The 19,636-nt window shown below is 47.1% G+C and overlaps 1 protein-coding gene across 6 annotated transcripts in view; it reads left to right on the forward strand.

Annotated features, from left to right (window-relative positions):
* JUP (junction plakoglobin) overlaps positions 1-19,636 on the forward strand; it is a 53,178-nt gene that overhangs the window by 4,366 nt on the left and 29,176 nt on the right. The window lies entirely within an intron of this gene.

Genomic DNA, 19,636 nt, shown 5'->3' on the forward strand with positions numbered 1-19,636 from the left:
TATATAAAGATGCCTTCTCCCCCGCCCCGCTCCACCTCTGGACAAGCATTTTCATTATGGAGATTAGATATGCTGAAAAACCTGCTGTTTATTTCTGGGGTCTCTCTGCCCTGAACCATCTGAATGCAAACGGCTATTCTGAGGCAGGGCTGAGTTCAGCTGGGGTGTATTCCCAGCAAGCAGATCAGCATATTCCATCACTGCAACAGACAGAAGGATTGTGAGGTTTTGAAAGGCGAGGCTTATAGGTGTGTTCAAAAGCAAGGGCTGTGCCTTGGGAACCTTCTGAAATGAGTCATCCTGAACTCTGCCAGGAGGGAAACAAGCTGGCTACTTGCTTTCTCCCCCTCTCCCCTCCTCAGGTTTTCTATCGGGTCGCTAAAAATACAACAGGGATGACGTTAAGGAGAATTCATACCTCATGGGTCAGGTGCTGCTATGTCAAAGGGCCCTCCAAGCAGAGTGTTGAAATTTGCCAGTCCTGGGATTATGATGCTGGATGAGGGAAGTCAAAGGGAGACAGTTGCAGAAGTGAAATGGAAGGCCCAACTGGGTGTGCCCCATGCATATGGTGCAAGTCACTGTCTCATTGTGCCTCAGCTTTCCCATCTGTGAACTGGGGAGGCTGATGATTGGCTTCTTTTGGAGCACCATGGAATAGCTACCTAGAGCCAGTGTGGCTATTGGGCAGTACTTTACCCTTTGGTTGCACTAGTTCTTGGACTGGAAGAACAGGATTAATCTCATCTTCCCATATTTCTTTTGGACCAAAGAAGGGCAGAGGGCATATGAAAGCAGGAAAAAAAATGGCAGGGGATGATTGTAGGTTCCTGTCTATTTTTCACTGTGATCCTTTGTAAACTCCCACAGCCAGGTGCTTGTTTGCAGACTGCAATTCTAGTGTTGCCTGTAATAGCCACAGTCACTAGGGTTCCTGTGGCAAACAATTTGAGGCCACTGCAGCCTGTGTCCCAAGAAGCAGTTGGCTGTCAGTACAATGGGCAAGGCTTTTCCATTCACAACCCAGGGGGCTTGTAAGAAGTCACATCTGTTGCTTGATTCTCCTTGCCCTGTTCAAAACTTAAAAGGTTCTTGCCTACAGCTTGTGGATATTGGCTCCTGGATGAGCTTAATGCAGTGTATACTGCTTGTCACAGGGAGTTGGATGCTGCTGCTGTTCAGTTAATCTCTACCAGTCAATCCCATCTTTCCTTGAAATTCTTCCCTTCCTAATGGACCTTGTACCTCCAGCGGCATTTAATTTTGAAAATTACTCTCAAACCTTGGGGGTACTCTCTCCTACCTTGGGGGTCTTCAAGATGAGGCTGGACAGATTTGGCTGGGGTGATACGACACCAGCACCTGTTGCTGCCCAGGGCAGGGGGTCGGACCTGATGATCTATTTAGGTCCCTTCTGCCCCTAAGCACTATGATACTATGATTACCTAGACTGTCTTTCCTCTAAAGGCACTTTACCGGTACAAGAATACCAGTATATAACTCACTGGCAAACTTCCCTAATGTGGATGCAGCCACTCTGTGGGCACGGTGAAGTTACCCAGTGTAAGAAATACCAGTAGAAGCTTGGTCTCACAGGTATCTGTTAGAGGGAAAACATAAGGGTGGGAGTGGAGCTAGTTAGCACAAGAACAGATGGGAATGAAATGGCCATGAATAAATTCGGGCTGGGAATAAGAAGTGAGATCCTGTGTGATCAGGGAGGGTTTGGGAGAGTCTCTCACTAGGACAGCTGCTGGGAGAGGGTGGGGAGGCACAAATACCTGATGGCTTGCCAGGCAAGATTATGAAAGGCATTGTGTTAACGTGGTAGTGTAGGATAGCAAGGTGATGGGGAGATGATGGCTCTCTACTAGTCTTAGGTTCCTGTGTATGCAAGGGCTGCTGTTGGCACTGCTCCATCAGTTGGGGGTCACACTTTGGTGCATGCCTGACTATTCTGCTGGTGTGTATCTCTTTGGTGTGTATCTGGACTTAGCTGGTCCATGTGAGCATAGACAAGAGCTATGTACACCCCTTTCTTAAAACAAAATCTAGGGTTAGGCTGGCTAAGCCAACTGCCAAGTCTCTATAGTGTATCTACAATGATATCATATTCTCTCTCTCTCTCTCTCTCTCTCTCATGCCCTCAATTAAGACCTGTACCTTGCTTGGTAAAGGTAACATGAGGAGAAAATGTTTTTGTTTTTTTTTTTTCTCCCAGAGTCTTAGCTGAATTTTGAAAAGAGGAGTGCACTCAGTATCCTGACAGGTCCTTGGCCTCTGTGGCTGGCAGGATGCAGCAAGCATTTCTCAGTGCCCACCAAGTTCAGAAAGGGGGGCCAGGCAGCTCATCTCTGGCAGGATCAGCTTTGCAGAAGAGATCAGGAGCAGATGAAGAATTGAAACAGGGTTTGACTACACCTCCTCTGCCCTTGACATGGAGCAGGACAGAGTCTACCCCTCAGCATCACTTACCCTCACCTTCTAGCTGTCAGTTTGGCAGTGGCTGTGATGAGGTTAAACCTTGAACTTTTGGCTGAACAGGAAGGGGAGGACGAGTGGTGCTGAGGTGCACAATTTCCATTCTTCCTGCACGCAACATGGATGGGAGTACGGCCCCTGGCAGCTGTTCCAGTGTCCCCATACTTCCATTCCAGTGTGGCAGTTGGCTTCCTTGCTTAACACACCCCCCCCCCCCCCCCCCCCCCCCTCCCCCCCCCCCCCCCCCCCCCCCCCAATTTTGGATGGCTAATTTTTTGGGGGGGGGAGGAGGAGTCGTATGGTATGCAAATAATTTCTGCACTACAGGAGGCAGGTTGTAGAAGAGACTGCCAATGCCCCTATCTCTGACGTGCTTCTCACAGTGGGTCTGATTTTGCCATGCTGCTTTTCTGCAACTTTCCCTCTCTGGACTTGTGAATGAAAGCCCAGCATGCTCTTCTGAAACTGATGTTCAGAGTCCATCTGTCCTGAGGCAGCAGCAGCTACCTGGTCCACCTCCCTGTCAAAATGCTAACTTGGAGACCTCAAATGGTTATCTTAAACCTGACTGTGTTGCAACAAATTTAGTATTTCTCAGTAGTGCTTGTGTTTAGACCTCAAGCTTTGTTCACCTACTTCTGCCATCTAATTCTTGAGGAGATTGTAGGGTGGAGAAATGCCCATGCTTAGTCTGTCCACACTGAGTCATTATCTGGCCTCACTCTGAGCTTATGTTGTATTCATTGTTGCCACCCGTCAGGTTGGGTGGAGGATGTCTGTCTGCTCCCATGGGAGATGAAACATGAGATCTTCTATGGAAGTGTAGGGTGCAGGGAACAGCAGCTCTCTCTTCTCTCAGCTCTGTGGGGCAGTAGCCTGTACCTTGTAGCAGTCTCTCAAAGTGGGGTCTGTGCATGGCAGGTCCCGGCTGCATTTGACAAGGGCCCTGCTATTCCTCTGCAGGGGAAAGGCCATTGGTGATGAAGGCAGGATGCTCAAATTGATAAGTTCATTGTCTGATAATGGATTTGGAGAGGTTTTCAGGTCCATTTCCATGTCCTTTGTTAATGTTTGTTGAAGTAGGCTATAAAAGTACAAAATGCCCAATTAAACTGTCTTCGCGCTTTCTAAGCCTGTAACTATTCATTGGCTTGGAAGGTTTCTATAAAATGTCATGAAAAACCCATTTTACTGCACATTTGGCTAAGTGGGTTTGGCCATTAAGATAAAGGAAAGCAAAAAAGCTCGTGGCATGTTAAACAGCTTCCCCCCCCACTCTTTTTCCTTGACATTTGGCTCTCCTTGTTTGTTGGTTTTAGGTGGCTGGGTTAATGCAAACAAATTACTCTGGCTGTTTTTTGAGGGGGGAGGGAGAGAGGTTTTTAAAAAAAAGAAAAAAGGCAAGTTGAGTTATGGCAGTTCAGGGAACAGGGCTGTTGGAAACCTCCTGATCCGACTGGCCAGAGCAGAATAGCTGATGCACCGCAGCTAGTTTCGAACAATAGATTTTTATGGTCTATTGTCTCGCCGTCCATGAGTGATGGGCGTGTCCACAGCAAGCCAGCTTGTCTCGGATGGTACTGTCAAAAAGTATAAGCTTGCCCTTGGAAGCTATTGGGCAGCGTTTGGCTGAACCAGACAAACACCGAACATTGGCCCTCTTGAAAGAGGGCTGCATGGCTAGGAGACTTAACTCTTTAAGCAGGCAGGTTTTGGTCGATCTTGGTGCTTGCTCCTGAGAGCAGGGTATTGAAAGATCCCTTTTTCCGCAGCATTGCTGGTGATTGGGACTGTGCTGGTTTTGAAGGGGGAAAGGTTTAAGTGTTGCAGCACTAGTTTGTGAAGAAACCACCAGCCCTCCTCCCTTTCCAAGCTGGGTTATGATGGATGGGATTTAAAAACTGAGATGTGGCCAGACTGATGAATTTCAGCCAACTAAAAGGCATGGAGTTACTGTGTATCAGTTGCTCTGGGGTAACTGTCTATGTGTCCACTTGTATTCCAAAGTAAATGAAGGTTAACCTCTAGGCTGTTTTAGTCCTGTTTTTTATTAAGAGCTAAACTGCCTGACTTAAGTTTTTTCCTTACTGTAGAGTAAGGATGGGTGCAGGAACAACCACCATGGAACAGCTGACATGCAGTAAATCTTGGCCCCCTTTTAAATGGCTGGAATCAGTTTGTTCACCCAGGCCCTTGATGAATATGACCGCACTTCTCTAAAGTGCGCATTATGGCCAAAAAAGCAACATGATGCCTAGATATTGCAGGAGCACCTCCAACTATGAGTAATCCTGTGCAGAAAAAGGCTGCTTGAACAATTGCCTCAGAACTGGGAAAGAGAAACTCCATTTATAACATTGGTATGTTGGTTAGATCATGACTTTGACATGCTGAACTTTGCTTGAAATGCAGCTCTGCATCGTCTTCTCCCTGCTCGGGAAGATCTTTTGTGTAGAAACACGAACACCTCCCAGCTCCTTGGCTGCTTCCAGCAGAGCTGAGATGTTTTGGAGTGTGCTCATTTCTTCTCTAGTGTTTTTTAGCTTCTAATCTGTAACATCAGTCACTTCTAGCACCTCTGAAGCTAATTGTTTGATTGCAGTTGGAGACCTTAGAAAACACTGCCTCTGGCCCCAGTACAGCATTTATTTAACATTAATGTATGGTACTGTCCTAATCTCATGACCTGGCCTTCCACGGTACCCCCAAATCTGCAGTCTGGTTCAGACACTGGGATAAACCAGTTTGCTGGCAAGACTTTTTCTCACCCTTGTTTGTTCTGCCACTTTCATGGTTTCTCCTTTAAGCCTGCATGCTCCTGGTGTACAAGGACTTGGTGGTATATGGCTTCCTACCATCCCTTAGCTTTGTCTGGGTTTCAGCAAACCATTCTGCCTGATATGGTGCCTATCCATTGAAATCTGAGCACTCGAAAGAAGAAACCAAGTACCTTTTTATCCCCATTTTGCAACCAGGGAAGCTGAGGTCTTCGGTACAGCAAGGAATTGCACAGGCTTAGGTGTGTCCGCGCAGGGGTTGACAGCCACTTATTTAGGTTTAAATAGCGTCCATTTCTAATTGATAGAAGCAAAACTGGAAAGGGCCACTCGTAAAACAAAACAAATGTACTCGTCCCCAGGTTTGTGCTGGCCTAACAAAATCCATTTAATTATCTATCTTGATTTAAACTGGTACAACTTTTTCACTTAAGGTGATCCCTAGGTATGAGAGGCCTGAGGTCATGCACCAAGTTGGTGACTGTCATGGGATTAGAATTGAAGTCGTAAACCCTATTTCTGGTGTTTTGTCCACCAGACCTTGCCAGTCATTAGAACTGTGCCCACTCTTCTGAGGAGCTGTGACTTCTTTACATTCATGTTTGAGGAGAACCTAAAATGCTGGAAATGCTTTGCCAGTTTTATGTAGCCAGTAGCTCTCCGCAGAGTTTTTAATGGTCGGTTCTTTCATCCAGCAGGACCCATGTAATGTGTGATTTGAAGGAGACAGACAGGATGACATAGGGGAGTAGCATGTACTAGGTGTGTATGTGGGAAAACTAGCCATAAATACTTGAATCCTGACATAAGCAACTTTTAAACACATTGGTGCTTAAATGGCATCTGTTCTGTTGCTCAGTGGTACAACCAAGAGCAAAAAGGCTCCAAAACAATGCATTGAACTGCATTGACTATACCAGGGTTGCTGTGCTGGGGGAAGAGGTATCTGATGTTGCCTTCATCCATACCTACATTGTGAAAAATGCATTGAAACCCGAGTGTGGGCAAAACCAAGTCACAATTTAACGAGTGATAATGGTCATGGCAAGCCCTAGTTGGGACATCCTTGGCAAAAAGCTAAGGACGTGTTTGATTCTGTGAAGTTCCTTTACCCTTCAGCCAACCCCTTTGGGAATATCCTGATGGAAGCCAATATTCTTTGCTTTTTGGGTTTTTGTGGGGAGGGGGGACTTTCTTTACTGACAAATACCAGGAAGAAGGTCTGCTCAGGTTCTCCCCTGTAGTAAGGGCAGGCTGCTGCTCTTTGAATCTGGCTGTGTGCACAACCAAAAAGCACATCACAAGTCTGATGTAAATGTTTCTGGGCATGTCCTTGCCTGTTCTAATTAGCTTGTTAAACTTCATTTGAATGTCACATTAATTGTGGAGTCTGAAAGTGCTAGGAAAACACTTCACGTTATGTTCCTTGTGAATAGGATTGGGTTTTGTGTGGCCTTTCAAATACTCCAGGTACCAGAAGGTCCTTTTGAAGTAATTTAAATAGTCAGTGGTAGTGACAGCTGAACTCGGCAGTCAGACTTGACTGAACTGCAAGGCAGGCAGGGCTGCTGTTCTCTGCTCTAGCAGACGCTTGTTGTCTGACCTTGGGGAAAACAGAAGTGAAGTGTCTTTGGAAAGGTTGGTCTCTCTCCTTTGTCTCCAAGTGCTTTGGGATTTGCGATTGGGAAGTGCAGGCAGTGAGTGCTTACTAATGTCCACAGGCAACTTATTACCTGCGTAATGTAGGCAGTAGTGTTACCTGCACAGTAAGTGTTGTCTGCTGCTCTCATTGGAAAATGTCTCTTGCATGCATCTCATTCCACAGAACTAGACCTGAGAAACCCAAGGTTTTGGCTTGTGGTACCAGCTCTCTACCTCTCGCTTAGCTTTGTGCACCTTGTGCATTGGCATGCTGTCCGAGCATCTCTGGTGCCAGTATTCTCTGCAAAGTGTGTAAAGCCCCTGTGTGTCTAGTGTTGTGTAAGCACTCTCATTTGGTCAGGGAGCCTGCTGGCTGAGGTCGGGTAGGGCTTGAATCCATTACTTGTTGTCTACAGAGGGTAAGGTGCTGGCTACTGAGCCATCGCCGTATTACAGCTGTTCATGGAACAAAGAGCTTTGCTACAGATAAAGAACAGCGTTTTGACATCCATTACTTTTTTTTTTTTTTTTTTTTTTTTTTTTTTTAAGGGAGCGTATAAATGACAATGGCAATTCAGGCTTTGAAGTTTTAATATGGCGTAGGAATAGTGTCATGCTCTTGTCTGAAATCTCTTTTGATGAACAAACCTCGCCACAGCCCCATCTCTTGTGTAAGAATAATGTATATTTTATAAACAACCGTGCCAGGGAAACAGCCATGAGAGGCAGCAATGTTTCTAATTAGAAAGAGATTTGAAATATCTTTCTAAATCTGCCATCCCTGATTGGTTTTTCTGCAGCTCCTGCCAGGCCTCTAGGCACTTCATAATGCTTAAGTCATTTGGTTCTAAAATCATTTTTACAAAAAGGGCAGGAGTCTCGCATTAAAGCTGCAAACTCCTCCTCCAGATGCTATTGTGTACAGATATGTTTGCATCATTAGCCAGAGTGCTGAGAGTTTCGGCTTCTCAATATTTAAACTAGACCTGTCTTGCTGCTTTTTTAGCATGCTGAGCAAAAGCCCTTGGTTCCTGCTACTTCAGGCCCGCAGCTGATAGCAGGGCAGAGTAGATTGATTTGGGTTGCTAAGTGATTTTTATAATATTCCACACCTGGTTGATCAAAGCGATTACCCATGGGAAGGGAAACAAGCTGTAAGAATAAGTAAATAAAAATAACCTTTCTACAGCTCTGCTGTTAGAGGTAACGTGGTGTTGTGTGTGAGATACTGGATTTAAGAGCTGAAAATAAATTCCAGGTTCCCTGTTTGCTGTGACCTTAGAAAAGTTGCTGTGTTTCTGTGCCTCAGTTCCCCAGCCTCTAGAAGGGAGAGGAAATGTTTGGGAAATGTTCTGGATGAAAAGTAGCTCTGCTTTTCAGCGGTAGTGAATGGCCAAGGTAGGAAAGCCTCTCCAGCTGCAAAAAGAGAACTGTCTCTCTGGATCCCCTATGCAACTGGAAAGAATGAACTCGACTCCACTTTTTTCCAGAGTAATGAAACCAGATGAGACCTGTTGACAGATGAGCTTGGCTGTTTTTGAGTTCGTTGAAGGCTCTGTCAGTTTTGGAAAGAGCCAGACTCCCTAATTAGGACCCACATGCCAATTACATCACTTTGATTAGTAAGTCTGAGTAAGAGCCAGTTCTTCTGGCCACTCTTGTGTGGAGAAGGGATAGAGGAAGAGGGGAGGTGGGAGGAGGGGCGGCTGTTTGCGTCTCTGGGTGTCGCATCTGTCTGCGGTTGCTATTTCAGGAATGTGCAGCGATCCTGCCTTTGGACTCTTCATGGCATTGACTTAGCAAGGCATATCACTGCATAAAGTGCACTTGCTTAGCTGGTGGTAAAAAGACCTTTGGCCACTTTAAACAACCTTCCAGTAATCACTATGACACACAGTCGGGGCACTGGTGACAAATCATTAACTCGCTCCGACAGGCTGGGCCCTGACTGGTGTTGCTTATAATTTCTTGTGAAGCATCTGAACTTTACAGATGTAATGCGGTTGGATATAGAAATTAAGTTAGGACACAACAGCCCTCGCATTCTTTTTGTTCTCCCCTCTTGTTCATTCCCATCTCATCTACAAAACTGGGGCTGCACAGCAGAACATTGTATTTTTGGGCACGATTATCCGAGCTGGAAATAGCATGTGAGCCTCAAAGCCTAAATTTAAAAGCGTGCAATTATTGTGTTCTTAAGGGACTATGTGTTCTTCATTCTCTCTTAAAAAAATAAAAAATAAAACAAATCTTTCTCATCCAGATGGAGGTATTGTGATTAATTGCACTGTTTTGATGTCTCGGGCAATTCAAGTGGCCATGCCAGATTCTCCTATTCATGGGCGAGCAGCAAGTTCTCTCATTTTTTCCCACTGATGTGCCTAATGAGGACAACCAACTTGCATTAATGAGGGAATTGGCGCATGCAAGGCTCCTAGCCCTGACATTTCTGTTGGTTTCCTTAAATGAAAGCATTAGTGCTAATTGCGCAAGGCTGCATCTTCATGTATGTCCATTAATGACCTGGAGAAATCTGCTTTCTGAGGCCCCTGCCTCAGGCATGTGTGGAGGGCTGATCAGCATGAGGCTGAGCCCTGAGCCAAGTGCTCAAGTCTGTTTCCTCCTGATAAAATGTGCAGATAGATGACAGCTGAGTGAGGTGCCTGCTGACTTTTCCAGGAAGTACCACTGGTGAGAAGGAAGCTAAGAGCCCTGTGTCATAGCGTGACCAGTGACTTCCTAAGCCATAAGCTGCATCCCCAAGAGAAGTCCTTTTCCTCACCTGCCAACAATAGGACTTGATCTTGCCCAGAAAGGGTTGCTATCTGATTTACTGGAATTGAAAGCCTTTTCTAGCTGCGAGCATGGATGGCTGCTCCAGCTCTGCATCGAGTCGCTCTGAGCCTGGATTTTTTTCAACGGGTTCTGTGGAACTGAGGGCATTACCTCTACAGATGCATGCAGGCTCCGGCAAGGGATCCATCCTGTGTGTCCTGTACAAACACCCGAGAAGAGGTGGGCCCTGCCCTGAAGATTTTTGCAATATTAAAAAAACAAAACAACAAAAAACCCCAACTTTCCTTCCCCGAATGCCTAGTGTTTAGTAGGGTTAACTTGCTAGACAAGGAGTAGGGAGGTTGAGAACACACATTAGTTGCATCTGTTCCTCTTAATTGCATTTGTATTGATTCCCTGCCTAACCTTTTTAGATGATTTTAATGTTTGCCCCCTGTTGGATTTAACCCTAGGGAGCCTCTCTCTGGCTACAACAGTTCCTTACCATTTCTGTTTAGTCTTAACTCTTGTGGGTTTGTTTTTTGTTTTTGTTTTTTCGTTCTTGGGAGCTAACTAAAATTAATTCTCTGTCTGCTACTCGGACTGAGGATGGATGATTTTGTGGTGAAGGTCCCGGACTGGGAATCTGGGTTTGGTCTCTGCTTCTGCTAGAGACTCCCTGTCTGGTGTGGGGCAAATTTAATCTCTCTGCCTCAGTTCCCTGTTCTGTAAATTGGGGCCCATCTTGCCTCTGACTGCAAGTCCTTTAGGGCAGGGGCTGTCTATGCACACAGCTATGGCACCCAAATGCCACAGATCCCTGATCTCCTGTGCCCCCCAGCATCCAGTCTGTTGGCTCCAAGACTACAACTGGGCCGTGCTTTTTATGGAGATCTAATGTTGTGGAGGAAGCAGCCTGCCAAAAACCAGGGTCTGGCCTACCCTGCAGCTTTGGTAATTGAGTCTAGCTGGGTTTCCTGTTTGCCTTGTGTCCAAGATTTGAGGCATCAGCTGTCCTTTGTGGTTGGTCTGGTGCATAGCCTTTTCCCAGTATGGTATAGATCGATCTTGTTGTTCTGAGGCCATTGATTTGCCTGATCCTCCTGCAGGTTCCCTGCAGGACAGGGCAGTGTGAGACACCCAGTAGCACACAGGGCAGCCCAAACTTTCCCACAGCGCACTGTTACATCTGTGTGGGCTGCAGGGCAGGGGCGGGTTCACAGGCACATTCCTCTTGTGCAGCAGACGCTATAGCAAGCTTCGCCGAAACTGCGAGTCACTGAGTCAGAGGTGCATTACCTCAGGAGCTGATGAGGAAAAAGGGGCCTACCGTTATACCAGTAGCTAAGATGTTCTATGATGCCTTCCCTTCTTGGGTGTTGAGTCTGCTTCTGGCACTTGGGCGCCTCTAGTTCATTGGTCTCTTAGCTTAAACTGCAGAGAAGAGGCCTGGATTGGTGCTGGGTGGGGTGTTGGGCAGGATGTTGGGCAGACTGTGCAACATCTGACAGGATGGGAAGGACTGGTTTGCATCCAAAGAATCTCTCTGGCTTTGTTTAATGTAAGTGAATGTCTCTTCACACCCAAACATCCCAGTAATGAGGAAACCAGGTCATGGGGTGAAGAAGGTATAGTAACGTAGGGGTTGCATGCAACTCTCTTGCATTGGGTTAAATTCCAATGCAGTTACAGGATCGTGGGGCACTTGTGTTAATCTACTCAAGTGGAAATAGTTCCTTACTCCTAACTAAAGCAAGGGAGACTTCTGCCAAATTACAGACGCAGCACTGGGTGGCTTTGGTCCTTTCCTTTTTAATATGTATACTAGCAACAATATAGAGAGGTTCACAGATTTACTAGTCCCTACCTGATGTGACAAGTGCTGCATTGGCTTGCAAGACCGGTGGAACAGTTGAAGGGCGTCCCACCTGAGACTTAAAGACTGCTTTTGGCCAAACTTCTCTCCATAAGTAGAACACAAAGAAAATATGGGAGAAATCAGAGAGTGGTGGTCTGTGAGAACATGTACGCGTGCTTCCAGTATGTCAGCCCCTTTGGCATGTATGAAAATTGCTAATGATGTTGCGGACCTTCCTAGTCAGGAAAGCTGACTTTAAGATGTGAACAGAAAGAAGTGAGTGAATTGGGTTAGCTGACTGTATTCTAATAAACTCCCTGTAGTGAAAGGCCTGCTGATGCCTTTTGGAAAGATCAGTGTGATACAGCCCTGACAGTAAATGCAGCTCCCTTGCATGAGATTAACTTTGGTGTTGGCACTAGGAGCTGAAGCCCATGGTCCTATAGAACCATGGTTCTTGGTAGAGGTGCAGTGATGCATCTGATATTGGATTGGCGCTGATATAAAGAAATTGGCCTGATATGGCCAATAAATGCTGTTCATGCATGCAGCCACAGCTCAGCACATAGGCAGTGAGGAGCACAGCCCGGCAGCTTGGAGAGCTGTGTCCAGCTGGTAAGTCTGTTGTGGTGGAAAGGGAAGGGGCATGGGGGGGTCAAATCAACGACCCCTCCCATGGTGAGAGAGGAGTTGGGCAGGGGTTGGGGCAGCGCTGCACAGCCAGGGTGGAGCGGGATGGAGCCATGGCTCGTCTGGGGGGCGTGGGGAGGGGGTGGCAGCTCCTGCTGCTGCGCACATGTTGGGAGCAGGATGGGGGGGCTATGGTGAAATTTGGGGTGGCTGCAGTCCCCCCATAACCCTCATCCCAGCACCGCCTGCCCTGAGCACGGCCTTGAGTGCAGCCCCCCATGTGCCGGGCTCTTCCCTGGCCCCAGCCCACAGTGGCATCCCACCCTGCCCCACTGTGCAGGTCCAGGGGCACATGCCCTCCCAGGCTGTGCAGCAGTAGGAGCCACCACCCACCTCCCTGCCCCCCTCTCTCCCGAACAAGCTGTGGCTCTGTCCCGCCCCACCACAGCTGGGCAGCGGTGGCCCCTGCCCCACTCCCTCCCTCACCGCAGGGGCCTTGGTCAGTTGTGACCACTTTGCCTGGCAGCCAGGATTTGGTGCAGGGGGCCCAGACCAGCCTAGTCCCTAGCATTGTTGTCCCTAACTCAGGCAACTGCTGGGGATGGAAAAGATCATATGTAACACCTTGGTGTGGAGAAAGGAGACAAGATGTGGGTGGAGTTTTTCAGCACCCACATGAGAGATGTCCATCTTCACAGTGCAGTGTAATAGAGCCATGCCACACTTGGTCAGGATGACTAGGGCTATAAACAGGCTTTGTCAAATGAAGCAGATCAGATCCCTGGCTGCTCTATTTCACTGGGTGAGAAATGTACGTTGTCCATCCTCCCACACTGGGCAGGGGCCTGGTACTGTGGGCAGTGTTTCTTGCTTACAGAGACATGCCTCAGAGGTTCCCTGGGGCACAAGTAAATGTGGAGCCCTGGCCTTCTCCACTTACAGAGGTGTCCCTTACAAACTGTCTAGGGCTAGGGCATATCTCTGCAAGATGGGAGTGCTGGACAGGCACTTTTGGTGAGGGGCCTGATCCTGCAAGCGAATTCCTAGGGCATGTAGGATAGGGTTGCTGGAGAACACCTGCCCAGAGCAGCTGGAGAGTGCAGGCATCTCCAAGCTGCTCTCACTCTTGTGCCATAAAGCAAATGGACATCTGCTGCAATGAAGTGGCAGAAACTAATAGCACCTTTGTCATGGCCACAGATTTTTGGGGGTATTTGTGACAAAGGATGTGATTGTCTGTTTGCTTGGCCTTTGTGTTGCCATAACATTTTTTTTATGACGGCACAAAGGTTTTTCCCCTAGGGTAAGTAGTGAGCAAAAGCAGGGAGGGAATTTTCATTTCTGTGTGGTATTGGTGAGACGAGTGCTGAAACCCTGGACCCATCTCATGTCCACATTTTGTAATGCAGAAAAGAGACCTACCAATGATTAGGAGGCTAGTGTAAACTCCTTTACAGAGAGACGTAAAGAACTTACTCTGCTTAGCTTATTGGGAAGACTGAGGGGACTTGATCACAGTGTAGAAGTACTTTCAAAGGGGGAAGAAAGTACCAGGTACTACAGGACCCTTTGATCTAGAGCGGAGAGAAGCAGAACAAGAACTGACATCTGGAAACGGAACCCAGCCAAATTCAGCCTGGAAATGAGGCTCAGACATATAGGCTTGGTACAGACATTCAAAAAGCCTGAGGCAGAATCAGTCTAAGATACGTGGTTTTCTGTAAATGGTGTAGTTCAGATGTGGGCAAAATGCGGCTGGCCAGGCCATTCTATCTGGCCTGCGAGGCCCCTAAAACATTTAGAAAATTAATAGTTATCTGCCCCAGCTGCCTGTCATGCAGCCCTCAATGGCTTGCCAAAACTCAGTAAGCTGCCCTCTGCCTGAAATACTTGCCCGCCCCTGTGTAGTTAGATCGGTAGTGAACAGAATACACATTCGCCTAGGAGTGGGGTAGGGTGGGGGGGCTTCAAATTTTAGACTGAGTTCTGCCATTTTTAAACCAGTCTGTGCTGAACTTCTGCTCTGTTACGGGTATAGACCCGTTTCCGATCACTTATACTGGTAAAAGTGTAATGTCTGTACTTGGCCATGAGGAGGATGACCGGCCATCAGCACCAACTCCCAAGACAGGTGGTGGCAACTCCACCTTCAGTCTGTATCTGCGGACATTAGGGGACATCTTTTTGGATGATGCTTTAATGCAATGCGAGTTACTGAACTCCTGGTCCCTTCTCGCGTCAAAACACATGAATCCAAAGCGTGTCTTCAAGGCTGAGTTGCCTACTGTTTCAGCGTCTTAATCCATTGGAAATATATCAGCATGAGACACAAAGGACCAGCTGGCTCAGCTGTTTGCATCAAGCATACCCACATGCACATATGGCAGTGAGATAATGCCCGCTGTGCCTTACTGCATGCTGTCTTGCAGATGCTGGCTCCTGGCCTGCTGCCTTGCAGGACATGATAACAAACAGCACAGAGCGCTACAGGTAATTAGAGGAGGGAGACACCTCCCCCCAAACAAAAAACCCCCCAAAACAAACCCAACCCCAAACAAAACACCAACTAATTGCAAATCCTCAGCAGAAAGGTGGCCCAACAAATGGCCTTCTTTGCTTGGCCTGTGCTGTTGTTGTAGGAGCACAGTAAGCAGGTCTGGCTCTCAGCATTTGGGACTTGCGCGTCTCTCTTTTCAGTAGGCTGGTCCACCCTGCTTGTTTGTTGTGGAAGAATAATTGTAATGACCAATGCTGTGCATATCCTCACAAGGGAAAAACAGTGAAAGCTTATTAATGAATAATACCTTGTCATCAGATGACATGAAGTGAAATATTACAGCCTGGACTTGTGTGTGCGTGTGCTGGAGCTGTCAGTAACTATTAATTTGGGTGAAGGCAAGACAACAGTTCAAGGGTTTGGAGAATGCACTTTTTTAAAGCTCTGTTGGAGAGCTGCAACCAAACATAACAGATTGTTGCAAAGAAAACATGCAATTCTGGGGGGCGAAGGGGGGCTTTTGCTGTTGATAGATCCATCAGGGAGCCCTTTCCCTTGGTTTCAACTAAGATGTGTAAAGGAATGCATGAGGGAGGCAGACGGTGCTGCCTGCATGGTGGAGGAGAGTGCTTTGTTCTCGGCTTGTATCAACAGGCTCAGAAATGAACTTTACCTCCCAGTGATGGTATTTAAAAAAAAAAAAAAAAAAAAAAAAAATTCTGTTCTTAATAACCTCCCCTGATTAGCTGACCCAGGCAGCTTGCTTCTAACCGGTGACCTCCTCTCCACCCTTCTCTCCAAGCGAGTTGGAATTAAGTTATCTGAGAGCCTGTTGATCGTTCATTGGGCTGACACAGGAAGCCAAGGGAACAGTTCCAGTACAGTTATAAACATGCCAGGAGAACAAAGGAATTCAGTTTCTTTGTTTGCATGGATGATGAGGACTGAGCTAGCGGAGTGGGGGTTGGAAGGCGGTGGTGGTGCATTGTGCTATTCCAGCTTCCGTTACAAAGATTGTCGTTCCTCTAACGTACGAGTCTCTTCCTCATTAAACTTCAAGCCAGTCTCTTGATTTCTTTTGAATTCCTCAACTTAGCTTGCCTGTAAAGCCTTCACTGAAATGATATAAGCTATTGCAGGCCTAACTTCAATGGATGCTGCTGGAATTTTGAAAGGGTCCTTTCTATTTTTCCCCCTATCCTTGCGCTTCTCATCCTTGCAAAGGATCCTTTTCATAACCTTGGCTGCTGTAGGGTTTTGTAGAAAGCTCAGTTTTGCTGCCGCTTCCATCTGAGCTTCATTAGCGTTAAACACAAGAGCATTGCCTTTTTCAGAAGAGGAAAGCTCTTTTGACCTTCTTCTGGAAGTTAACCCTGTCCTGTCGTAGGCAGTGGAATGGAGGGGTCTCATGACCCTTACAAAGCACATTCAAACCCTACAATGCGCTTTGATGTTTAGCAGGTGGTGGTGTTATGGACTGGCTTATAAAGGCATTTAGGCACCTAAAGGTGCAAGCAAGGATCTATTATGGATTTTAAAAGCGTCCAGTTCCCATTCATTCTGATTTGGTGTTGGATGCTTAAATGGGCTTTCTAGAAATGCCTTGGCCTCCTATCTGCATCTTTCAGTGTGTAAAAACTATTTAAAAAAAATCTGGACCTTTTTAGGCCCACAATTCTCTTTATAGCTTTCAAGGGGGGCAAATGCCACATCACTTGTTGTAGAGGGGATGCTAAAGTGGCCCAGGGCTGTCGGGGAAGCCAGGAAAGCAATGTATTGCTCTACCTTCTAAGTGATGCTCGACTAGTGCACCAGTGATGTTGCTCCTTAACATGTACCTTCAGGGTCAAATCATGACCACAGTTGTGTGTCAAACTCTCAGAAAAAATAAGAACGTTGCTCCTCTCACAGGATGAAAATAATCCTTTCTGTCTTTAATCCCGAGTGCATCAGTGCAGGCAGTCTCTCTCATTGCTATAGATTGGGCATGTCTGCGTGTGCGTATTTAATGCAATTCAATAAACTCCAGCACAATAAACGCTGGAGTTTATTGCTCCTGGGCGCCATGTTTACACATGTGCCTGGGACCACAGCACATTGAGCCAGGTTGGCAGGGGGCCCAGGGGGTCACCAGCCTGGGGTTGCTCCAACCCAGCTCAACTTGCTGCAGAGGTGCTGGTTGGGGCATGAGGGTGCTCCAGGAGTGCATGGCTAGTTGGCTGGCAGCTCCAGCACTGAAGCACCCTCATGCTCCAGCCAGCTGGGTCAGCATTCACACGTGCACTGTTGCAGAGTAAAAAAAAAAACAACCCCCCCCCCCCCCAAAAAAAAAAACACCTCTGCAGCAGTATAATACTTGTATTTACAAATACTGTCCTGCTGTAGAGTTTATTAGTTTACTCCAGCCTAATAACCCTGCATGTGTAGATGCTGAGACATTTACTGTGGAGCTAATTAGTGTACTCCACAGTAAATGTCTTGTGTAGACGCACCCATTTATTGTGAGAATAGCCTTCTAGGATGTGCCATTCTAGGCTGCCATTAAGTGGGGAAATATTGGAAGGGTTTTTATGGACTCCTGCGCTAACCTCTGCCTCAAGACAGTTGGGCAACATTATGCTGATTATGCAAAACCTCAAAGACCACACGTGCTGCTACAAGTTGCAGGTGAGTGGATTCAGATTCTTCCCGTTTCCAAATAAACCCCACTCTGCTTTGTAACATTGAAACTGGGCTGGGGCCCAGGTCCCTTGGTAAGCAGGAGGCTGATTCTTCTCTCCCCTGTGTTGTGCTTGCAGTGTAGAGGTAATTGGACCTGGGTTTCTAGTGCCCTCTGGGAATGGGGGCCTGTAGAGTGCCATGCTGAAGTCTTTCACAAAGTGCTGACCCACTGTGCTGAGGTCTTTGCTGAGAGACTGTCACTTGGATTGCCTATGTGTGGGGCTAAGACAAAGCCCTCTTCTCACACTTGCTTAAAGAAGGTCTCTGTCCTCTGTTCCTCTAGGTGAGGTGCTGGGTGCTGTGCTGTAAACACCAGCAGTTCTCTGTCCTCGGTTATCTATGTTCTTTGAATCTTAACAAATGTTAGCCAATTCTGTGTGGCTCTGGAGAGGATTGGATATTACCTGCTTTCAGCATAAGTGCCTCCTAATAAAGTTCCTCTTCCTCCATTGCATTTGCTGAATTGTCTTAAATGCATCTTTTTCTTCCCAAGAGGCCTAAGGTAAGTGTAATTGCAATAGTTCACAGGCTTCCAGAAGGTGCGTACGTCGCATTGCATGTTGCTCTGAAATAATATGGCTGTGCCATGGAGGGAAGTACTGCTTTGCTGGCCTCTTGTTCTCTTGCATATGACAAGGTTGCTGTGTGTGAATATGTACATACAGCCAGGGCTGCTGCTTTGCCTGACCTTCCTTTTCTTCTGCAGGCTGGGGCAGCTTGATTTGGGTTGGTTGTTATGCACAATGGCAAATCAAATCCTGTGGAGTCTAAATATGGGAGTCAGCAGCCCCTTCTTAGCCTCTCCACCTCTTGGTCTGTGCCATGCACCATGTAGTTGGAGTTCCTGACCTTTCCGCAAGGGATAACAATCTGCAATGTGTGGTACCTTTCTTTAGTCCAAAAGTTGTTCTGAAGTGCCTTGCTCTTACAGCTAGTGGGCTAATGTTCAGACTCTACCTATGTATAACCCAAGCATGTGGTGGATCTTCATGCTTCGAGTGTTGGCTTCTTTACCCTGCCCAATGGGACTGACATAAGAATTAAAACTGGTGTGAGCTGGTGTCCTCCTGAGCTTTGTTTATCCTCCTTTTAGTGGCACCTCCGAGAGAGCTATGCAGGCTGCCAGTCTCAAATCCTTTCACCTGGAGCTGTCGGTTCTGGGGTTCAGTGTTTGCCAGTGATGCAAAGGGGGAAGTTAGCATGCAGCTACACATTGCTGTGTGCAGGGTTTAATGTCCTGTTGCCCTGCCTGGATATATGCAGCTTCTTGCCATTTGTCCTGTCTGCTCCTCCTCCCAGTTGAGTGACACGTGCCTGACAACTGAAAGCTGAGAAACCCCTAAAGAATAGATATTTTTTTCATGAAATAATATTTATCACTTCCCCGCTGCTTTTCGTGGGTAACTCAGCAGCAAATCAGTTTAAACGTAGAATTCTAATAAAGGTTCTGGCCTGCCCTGCCTGAAAAGGCAGGTTTATCGCAGGGAGCAGAAGGAAAAGGCTAAACTTGGGTGTCTAGCAGCAAAAAAGATGCATATTTATGGGAGACTTCCTTGTCAGACGCTGCCTATGCAAAGATGCTGCTGTCTGGACTCTGATCAAATAACTTGGGAGACAGACGAGTCTTCTAGTCTCTCTTCCACCATTTGTCATTTCCTCTGTTTTTTGTCAGAGTTCTTGGCTCCAGGAAACATTGCAGGAAAGGGCTAAACCTTTTTATAAAATATCTCATCCCCCTAGCCAAGGAGCGGATGGCTATGGCACCTTCTCAGACTTGGTGCTTAGATCTTGTCACAACCCAAAGTTGTGGATTTTTGATTGTGTGCGCTTCGGCACCGCTAAATTATGTTCCCGCTGAATTGCAGCTCTTTTGCACGACGGAGTGTTCTGTTGTTATAGAGAACCTGCGTGCAGAAAAGTGTTTCCCGCCGTTTTGTAGCCTTCTTTGCACTGTGTATTTCTCTTGCATTATAGTGATGCACACTGCAAAGGAGTTCCCACCATTTGTATTGAGATTTGAGCCACATTATTGGCCGGTCTTAATTTAGGCACACGTGGCGGCTAGCTATTGGCTTGCTAGCCGTACAAAAGGCTTGGGTGGTTTCCGCCCAAGTTGGAGAGAAAGACGGAGGGAGAGACGGATCTCTAAGCGCTGTGGGTCCTTTCGAACCCAGCGTGTCTTTCTTAAGAAGGCGATAGAGGCTCCAATTGCCGAACCCCCGGAGCCTAGCAAACTCTGGGGCACCACTCACCGAC

Source organism: Alligator sinensis, unplaced genomic scaffold (genome assembly GCF_000455745.1).
Source record: "Alligator sinensis unplaced genomic scaffold, ASM45574v1 scaffold1377_1, whole genome shotgun sequence".
NCBI lineage: Eukaryota > Metazoa > Chordata > Crocodylia > Alligatoridae > Alligator > Alligator sinensis.